A 9,994-nucleotide genomic window follows, 5' to 3' on the forward strand; every position below is an offset into this window, starting at 1 on the left:
GCCTTAGCAAACCTTACTTGTTCAGATACATTATGAACATCCATTGCATGGAGTATAAGAAGTTTTCTAAGATCATACTGAAGGTGCAGCAAGTTTTAACAGCCCTGATTCCACTGACAGCACTCCCAGCTCTGTGCCAAAAGGGAGCAAGGCAATATGAGTGGGCAATGAAAGCCACGAGATCACCTAGTCTGCAACATCTGGGAGATGGCAGGAATGCAGGTAGGGGCTAAATTAGTTAACAGAGACATACAGTGCATTTTAAGTTCATTGTATGTGTTCATTGGGTCAGGGTCTTCACTTGGAAGTGGACAAACTAAGAGGTGTGGTTTTCACAATATAATGAGCTAAGTCCATCTAAAGGACACAATTTTTTCTGATTTATCTAACTTGCATAAAACTTATGGTACATTGCCAAACAAAGAATCAAGTGTCTAATTCAAGGTCTCTGTTCGTTATCTTTTCACTTGTTCCAAAATGGTTCTGCAAGACCTTACTGGTTAGTTTCTACTGTTTTCTGTGATTCACTGTGCAAAATCTTTTCTTATACCATTCATCTTTCACCACCAGCGGTCCTTACAAAGCACCAGTTGGAGGCATGACATGTGAATCCCTGCTGTTACTTGATAGCTCCGCTGCAGCAAGATGGGCACCTGAGTTTAGGCTGATCCTTCCCACTTCTTAAACCAGCCTCAGTTTGCTGTATTGTTTGGCTGTGTTTATTTGGTGCTGCTTAACTACCCCTGAGTGTCACTTATGCCCAGCTCTTCTGCATTGTCCTCTTCCCATGTCCTGCCACCTCCAGGCTTTCCTTTCCTGCAACACAGTCCCGGTCAAGGTCGTCAGAATTACATGGATCTCCTGACAGTACACAGATGCTTTGGTCTGTGCTGCCTCACATCATGAGTCTTTAAAAAAGAAAAGCCTGATCTTCAGAATTTTTAAAAATTTTTTTCCACCGATCCTCATTTGGAGAAGATGCAGATGTTTCCCATTTGGCCAACGCCTCCACGTATCCACTGACAGATGCTCGGCAACGTCAGTGCTTATTTCCAGCCTCTCCTCAGATGTACTGATGAATGTCATGTTTGCAGCAGTCTTGTCTCCAATGTTTTTCTAAGCCATGCTATTGTGGCAAGCAAACCTGTTCACAACTGCTGTCAACCAGTGGGTATAGCCTTAGAGTGGTTCCTGAGCCTATTTATTTTTGTTTCTGTCTTGAACAGCTACAGGAGCTGGGGTTTTATCAGCACCAGCAGAAATAGATAAATTCAGTACCAGGCATCCAGCCTAAAGGAAACATGAGAACTTCAGAAACATTCTGGAATTTAATCAGGCTGAATATACACTAATAAATTAAATACGCTTTGGTACATTTTTTTTCAAACTGAAGCCAGCTATTCAAAGTGCAACCTGCCAGGCCTGGACTGCTGATCACAGTGGTATTGTACATGGAGAGAATTCAGTTATACAGCCAAGGACAATGTCTGTTGTCACTAATGCCACTGGGGAGACCAGTGCCCTCTCTCTTCTGGTTTGAAGAGTCCATGATCTTAATCTGAAGAGACTTTATTGCTTTTGTAGGGGAGTGTTTTACAGGGAGATAAATGAATATCCAACATTTTCCCTATATTCTCTTTATTCTGAAAGGTCAGTCACCTTCTCTGCAAATAAATAGAGGCTATATCATCACTCCTGCTATGGTATCCACCTTTCCCATCCATCACTGGGTAGGAAGATTACTCTGCCACAGATATGCAAGCCAGGGAAGCTGCGAGTATCTCTGAGTAGCAGCAGATGAGCCTTGACTTTCACCAATAACCACAGTAAACCACATCACCCAAACAATGTGGGACAGCACAGACAGGACCCATAATATTCCTCAAATTAGGACTCTGAAGAGTAACTTGCTTAAGTGCATGTTCCTTCTGTCTGCATATCAACCTGGGAAAATCAGGGCTAATGATACTTTTGTTCTTAGACAGTTTCATTCAGGAATGAAAAATTCACAGCAGTACCAATTCCTAAAGGCCAGCTTCATCCAGTTCACACACCCAAACATGAAGAGCAAGAACGATTTCAGAACCTGAATGTCCAGCTGTTGGCTGATGTGGGATCAGTGCATGCAACCCCCAACTTTCCTGTGGTCAAGTCGGCCACCAGGAGTTCCCAAAAGCTCCTGGGCCCCATCATGCTGGGCACAGTCTAAATACCACTGAACAACAACCTCTTGAACATTTACAACCCAAATAGAAAATGCAGAGTCTGGGGGAGGATGTGGAGGCAGCAGAGGGGAGGTGATCCACTCCAGTCCCCACAGGAGGTTAATTGTAGCCATTCGGCCAGCCCAGATGATGCTGCCTTCCAGCTCCCCAGCTGATATGGACTGTGTGTTTCTAACCCTTTGGACTCTGCTTCTTACTTGTCACAAAAGCATTTTTCTTTGGATTATTATAATTACTATTATTATTGTTATCATTATTATTGTTGTTATTATTATTTTATCCTGAATGAGCTGGATGGTGCATGATAACCTTGGAAAACTCAATCCTGGGCCAGCCCTGCCTCCAGTGAGGACCTGATGCTCCTGAAGGTTCCCAGGGCTTGGCTCTCCCAGAAGGACCAGAATGACTTCCCAAGCTGTGTTGTAACAGATCCTTCCAAACAGTGGTGCTTAATGGCTGTAAAGATTCAGTAGTCCCCGTGTCACTTTAAAAAAGCAACAAAACCAGGATATATGATTTTTCCAGAAATAAAGATCAAATAAAATACTGCATTTTGCTGTTAACATGATGATTTGAGCTAAGCACAGCACTATGGAAAATGGCTGTTTAAGAGAGTATGTTCTTTGCTACAGGACTTTCTATTTACTGTGCCAGGGTCCTTTCCACAGATAACAGTCCATAAGACAAGTCCTTCAACCCCTGTGAAAATGGGCTATTGATTTATATTTTAATTTAAAATGATGTACTTTTTCATCCCTGATGTGTTTTTCTGTTTTTTGTCCAGAGTTCACTAAGTTGCACTGAAGTGAACAGATGAGAGATATGTGCTTACAGTTTGGCAGGGAATTGCTGAGGTGGGGAGTTTTCAATAGCAAAAAGAAAGATTGAAATGCCTAAGCAGTTATTTTAATCAATTGTTCTTTCTAATGAGAGCAGCTCAGGGGGTGAAGTAAGCAATTCAACATTATACATTAATGTTTAAAATCCTCCTAAATCAAAGCTTGGAACAGACTCTCTGGATTGGGAGTCAAACAAAAATAATCAAGATATGCCAATGCATTTTCACCAAAACTTTTTGGGAACCCTGGCTTGTGTAAATTAACATGAATGTGTAGGTTAACATGGATGTGTATAATAAAACGATCTCTTTTTTTAAATCACAGGCTTTAAAATATCTGAAAAGCATTGTGGAAACAGCAGTCAGCATCTCTGGGTCAGTGCAGAGGGTTACTGAAGGCTTTACCTTTTTACATGAGCAGATAGTGATAGACAAGGGGGAGAGGTTTAGATTAGATATGTGCTGGTTTGGGCTGGACCCAAACCAGCACAAGATACTAGGAAGAAATTATTTTCTGTGAGGGTGGTAAGGCACAGGTTGCCCAAAGAAATTGTGGATGCCCCATCCCTGGAAGTGTTCAAAGCCAGGAGCAACCTGGTTTAGTGGAAGTCCTGCCCATGGCAGAAGGGTTGGAATGAAATGAACTTTAAGATCCCTACCTACCCAAACCATTCTATGATCCCTTGGTTATGTGATTCTTGCTGGCTCCTCACAGCTTTTTCAGAAACATCAGCAGCAAACCCACTCCATCAGGCACACTCACTCTCTTGCTCGTGCTTGTGTGGACACACACAGAGCAACAAGAGCTCAGACACATTTGGGCGTCTCAAGTCAGTGCTCTTTCCTGGTTTTTCCCCTGCCTTTGAGAACTAAATATTCAGAAATTGCCTCAGGCACAAGTGGGTATGGCTCTCAAAAGATTACATGGGGGAAAAGAAAAGGCTTTTGCAAGAGAAGTTAGAAAGAAAAAGATTTCAGTTTTTCAAAAGAAACACTATACACAATCTTGTTCCAAAGAATATGTGAGGAATAAAGGAATAGCAAAAGACAAATTGCTCTGAAGACTGAAATACAATGAAGCTGGGGTTAATCAGCTTATGGGCTGCTTTCATACAAGAGAGAAAACCACGTGTAATTTTCAGAGACATTTTCAATTCTCACTACCTTCGAACAACATCCTTATGTAAGCAGAGGCTCTTCAGAGCAGACCTCTTCTGTTTTCTTCTTTCATTTGCACTTTTATAGACATTCGTGACAAATCTGATCAGAGTCTTCTATTATAATGAAAATGAGAAGTAATTTCAGCTGCATCTGTTGCAGACTGCATGCTAAATTACAGATTTGTTACTATCTGCACAAAAGAAGTCTAGATGACCTCTTGCACCTATGTACAATGATTAAGTTAACAAATTATTATATACACATGAATTTTCTTTTCAAGTCAAGGACAGTTTTTTATGTGGGTTTGACTTCATGAACTGCTTGCTCAAGGAAGGGGGACTTATTCTCTTCCTTTTCTAAAAGCTTTGCTCCGGCCTAAATGTTGTTGCAGCCAGAAGTTAGGAAGTTTGAAAGCAGGCGTGAAGAGGAAAAGCAGAGTCAAGTGCACTCTCCTTGGCTAAAGTTCACACTTTTATGGTAACTAATAAATTAAACAGAAAGCTAGCCAGAAATATCAACAGAGTGTCTGCACAGGTAGATTTTTTCTGGCTAAGACTTCATACAATATATTCCCACTCCCCAGAACAGACAGATCAGATCTAATCTCCCATACAGTTTCTCTCCAGGCCACTACTTAACTCACAGGTCTCTGGTGTGAAGCCCAGGGAACTGGAAAAGAAAGAACCAGAATGCTCACTGGTACTTTTTATAGATTGATGATGGACTTCTAAGCTGTCACACTCAGAATCCTGCTACGGGTAAGGAGAGAGCATACCTCACACAGACAGGGAGCTACATGAATCCATTGTTAATCCAGTCAAAATTTTCATAATTTAAACCAAAACAAAACTCCATTTTTTTTAGTATCTGTGCTCATTCTTTCAATGCCTGTCTGGCTCCTATGGCTGACCCTCTCATCCTTACTCAGGAAGAATGGGAGATGGGTTGTGACATGTTGCCAGTATCCTGAGATGTCTGTCACAGGAAGTATAGTATTTGTGATGGGGCTTTCTCCACCTTTTCCTTTGGGAGATGTGTGAGGTTGATGCTGATACTTTGCTCTTCCTCAGTTTAGGGTCTGCTTGGGTTTATTTTTATACATTTTCTTAACACAGTCTTTCTTCTAATTATGCTCATTATGCAGCTTTTCTCTTTTTGTTATCTCCAAAATTAGCCTTTACCTGAGCAACATAGGGCTGCATTTCTGCAGTGACCACTGACTGATCTTTGAGATTTGTGCTTACAGTTTGGGATCTCTGTTATCATCCCATGCCTGTAATCTTTTACACCGCATTTTATTTCGAACTTACAGGCTGTTGAATCTGCACTGTAACTCCTTGTTATCACTGTGAACTGAAGCTGATCTGAAACAGACATGGGCCATACTTACCTGACTGTTAGACAATTGTTACTGTTAAAAAAACAAAGTTAAAATCAACTCAGCCTGGCAAGAAAAGACTAGCCATCAGTCTGGACTGACCAAGCCTTGATGGTAAGGTCAGGGCAAAGCCTGTCTTTAACTTGTATCAGCAGAAATCAGAGTTACCGGGCTGCAAAGTCTCTCTGCTCTACATATGTCAAGACCTGTCACAGAAAACTCTAGAAGAACACATTTCTTGGGATGTTGCCATTTGTAGGCCCCAACCATCTGATAAGCCCTGGCAGCTCCCACCAGCTCAGCTGTGGTACCAAAGCATCCCTGAATTCACATCAGGTGGCTGCTCCTTGGCTGCTCTCTTGCTGCTTGGCTCCCATTCACAAGATCAGGAGGAGGATTTTAAAATCTCCCCACTTTCTAAGTGTTTATCTGCAGCCTTTAATCACCGCAAAAGACCCTCTCTAACCTAATGGAGTAATCATAAGGTTGGTTTGCCAGAATTTTATGTTACACTGCCATGCTTTCTTGTACTTTTAGCATTGATCTCACCTGTCTCTAATTGCAATACAATTCTGTGGTTCTTCCTGCATTTCTGTGTGTCTGTAAATTGTAGAATCAAAAAATCATGGAATGGTTTGGGTTGGAAGGGACCTCAAAGATCCTCTTGTTCCAACCCTCCACCATGGGCAGGGATACCTTCCACTAGACCAGGTTCCTCCAAGCCCCATCCAACCTGGCCTTGAACACTTCAAGGGGCATCCACAGCTTCTCTGAGCAACCTGTTCCAGTGTCTCACCACCCTCACAGTAAAGAATTTCTTCCTTACATCTAATCTGAACCTACCTGTTTTCAGTTTAAACCATTCCCACTTTTCCTGTCACTACATGCCCTTGTAAATTATACCTTTCCTTGTATTACAAACCTAATAAAAGAACTTCCCCTCATAATCCTCTTAACTAACTCTTGCTTCTGTCTGTTTCTGTCTCACTACAGTACTCCAGTCTTTGTGTGGGTGCAAGCTGCCATGAAGCAGACACTGACTTTTCAGCAGTTTCTTTCATTTCTATTCATAAATTTGAAAGTGTTACACAGAACAGCTCCCAAAGTCTTTGACCAAGAAACTTCTCACTGAACTGAAAGGTTAATTAAACATCATGTACTTTGGCTCACTAACTGCATATGAATTCACAGAATCAAAGCCTAAGCTGAGTTGGAAGGGATCCACAAGGACCATCAAGTTCAGCTCCCAGCCCTTCACAGGACCTTCCCCAAGAGTCGCACCATGTGCCCGAGAGTATTGTCCAAACACTTCTTGAACTCCAAAAATTAAATTTCATTTCCTACACCTATTAAGTTCTTGGTACTTTTCTTCTTTTTATACCAAAGGAAAGTCGAGGTATAAAATAAAATTCTTAAATGAGACTTCCCATGCCACAGATCAAACCGCACAAACAAATAAGTAAATAATAAATCAAACCAAGCTAGTGATTTGGAAGTTTCCTGAAACTTTTTGATGAAAGTACCCAGAATTACAGAATCACAGGACCTCTAGAGATCATCAGATCCAACCTCGTTGCTTCAGGCAGGGTCAGCTAGAGCAGGTTGCTCAAGGCTGCATCCACATCCCTGCACTGTCTGACTCACAGCACAGCTCAGCTCAGAGCTCTAGGGCACTGCTCAGGCTGCTGTGCAGTTTGGCCACAGAAATCCTTTCAAAAAGCAGTTCCTTTCATACTTGAGGGCAGTGCTAATATTTTGTTTCATATGTTCTTGTGTGGATACTTGCAGAATGTAGGAGAGTCAACAGCTTTATGAATCCCTGAATGCCTTCGCTCATCCTTTGGTGTGGGGCGTGACCTTGCTGTTGCCCTCTGCATAAGGACTGACTGGGACCCTGCCAAGCCCAGAGCCTTCTGACACGATGTCACTCTGATCTTCTGTGCTGTGACTTCTTCTGATCTCATATTGCATTTTGGTAACAGCTCTGGATAACCTCCTCCCTACCCTAAAACAATGCTGTCATTTGCAATCAAAATGCCTGCAGGACTCTCTGATGGCTGGTACAGTGTATATACAGTGTATATACAGTGTATATACAGTGAGTGATATACTCAGGAGACGGGCTGGTGTCCCCAGGCTTTCATTCTCCTACAGTGCTGCTTTAACTGATGTAGTGATGTCTCATTTTAGAGATGACAGTTTCCCCTTCAGTGGGCTCACTGGACCACATCATATTCTGGTTTTTTGAGAAGGCAAGAGTGTAAAAATTTGGCCTTCTTCTATTTGCCATGTTACTGTGCTGTCTTTTGAAATTATTGCTTGCTGCTAATTATCCTTAATGCTAGTATTAAGATATCACACTCAAGCTAAGTTAATTAGGGGAAGAAGAGCATCTATGTTCTTATTAACTAAACCAGCTAACAAGCACAAGCAGATGCTCACTTGTTCCAACTTTCTCCTATTTCCTACAATTTACCAGTTCAAATGCTGTTTGGTGGCCTCCAGGGCACACTGGACTGAAGCTGAACCCTTATCCTTTACATCTCTGAGTGCTTTATCAATGTTCACACTGAGAGTGCTCACAAGCACCCATCCTCTTCCAAATTTCCCACACTGAGGAGGACTCTGGGACTGTACGAGCTGACACAAAAAACATCCCCATCCAAAGTCATTATTGATGAGTGTGCAAACAGCAGTTAAATCACTGTGGGGATCCTTGAGGGTTTATAACATGTCCCATGTTTGACATCCAGATACTTTGTTATTTCTTAGTACTATCTCAAACATGTCTTCTGTGATAGCAGTTATCTCCTGGAGCTGTTTTCCTTATCTTTTGTGGAGGGTTGGACTAGCTGGACATCTACAAGATGCATCCACATCTGATGTTGGTCAGATCTCAAGCCACAGCTGTTCATTAACAGGCACAAACAAACTTCTCCATGTTCTGGAGATGAAAAGTGCATTTATTCTTATTAATTGTACTCTGGTCCTCACAACCAGACATCCACCTTCTTCATCAATATTTTTTTACTCCACTAGAATGGCTGGATGAACTTCCAGGTAAATAGGGCACAGCTTCTCGTGCCCATCTCAAAAGACCTGAGAAATCCATATTGCAGCTTTTCTCTACCTGACAGTCTCAACACCTCCATCAGGGCTGCTTTATGCTTCTAGAGCTTTACCTTGATGTGATTGTGTTTCTCACCTGTTTTCTCCTTTGCCTGAGTGTAGCTGAAACTGGGTTTTGCCTATTTTTTCTCACCCAATTTACATTCTTGGCCAGACTACTTATTTTTCCATCTCCTCTGTTTCCTTCATCCTGAGCCTCTGCATTCATTCCTCATTACTTGTTTATCACATTGTTTAGACAAAATGTCCAAGGTTTGATCCCTTACCAACTTGATTCTGTTATCAGGAAAACAGTAGACCAACAATTGATCCAGCTGTAGTTGAATATAAAGAGCTCTTGGTGTCCCCATCATTTTTTCCCTCCTTCCCCTGCCCTCTGCTCTTTTAATTCCAGCCAAATCTGTGCTGTCTCAGGAGATGTATAAAACTCCCTTCACAAACTTCTGCACTTTCTATACAAAGAAATGCCCTCTATCCATCTTTGAAATTACAGATGAAAATCACTGTCCATTCCCATTGGACTAATACAGGATTGATTGTTCCACACAGAATATTATCCAATCTGACCAAAGAGAACACAAATGACAGCTGGTTTAGTGATTTTCCTGGGAGACTATGACACATCCTGATCAGTGTCTTTGTAAAGAGCTTGTGCTGGTAATCAAATTCATTTTTTCAATTTTAGATTCAACCTGTTACTGTGAGTTATTTTCCATTGTACAGTCCTTAGTTAATTCATCATTATTATTGTTGCTGTTTACATAATGAAGTGAGGAGAGGAAATTCTTGGCTCCAGTAGAATGTTTGCTGGTTTATGTGTGTCAAATAAAAGTCTCCCTTACACTGAAGAGTTTATAATCTCTGTAGGATTTAAGATGAGGCTGTTGCAGTGAGGATTCATGTTGTAATCGCTGGACTCTGCCTAGCAGGCTGCTGCGTGTGGAAGCTCAGCGAGGGTTTCCTGGGGCCATGCCATCAATCGCATCCCAGAGTCCATTACGGACAGCCCTGCGATCTGGCTCCGGCAGCCAGCAGCGTTACAACACAGTGGATGGGAAAGAAGGTAGAGAAGGGTCTCTCATGAGGGTTTGAGATGGCTTTAGACACATCTCGTACCAACGATGTTCAGAGGTAGAGGGACAACGTGGGCTGGGTGTGGGGTGGTTTTGTCAGGGGCCCAGGGGTGGTCCCTGGGCGGGGTTGGGGAACAGGAGCCAATAGGGAGAAACCGAGGGAGCGGCCAAGGCTAGGGCAGGGACAGGG

This window comes from Corvus cornix, chromosome 2 (genome assembly GCF_000738735.6).
Source record: "Corvus cornix cornix isolate S_Up_H32 chromosome 2, ASM73873v5, whole genome shotgun sequence".
Taxonomy (NCBI): domain Eukaryota; kingdom Metazoa; phylum Chordata; class Aves; order Passeriformes; family Corvidae; genus Corvus; species Corvus cornix.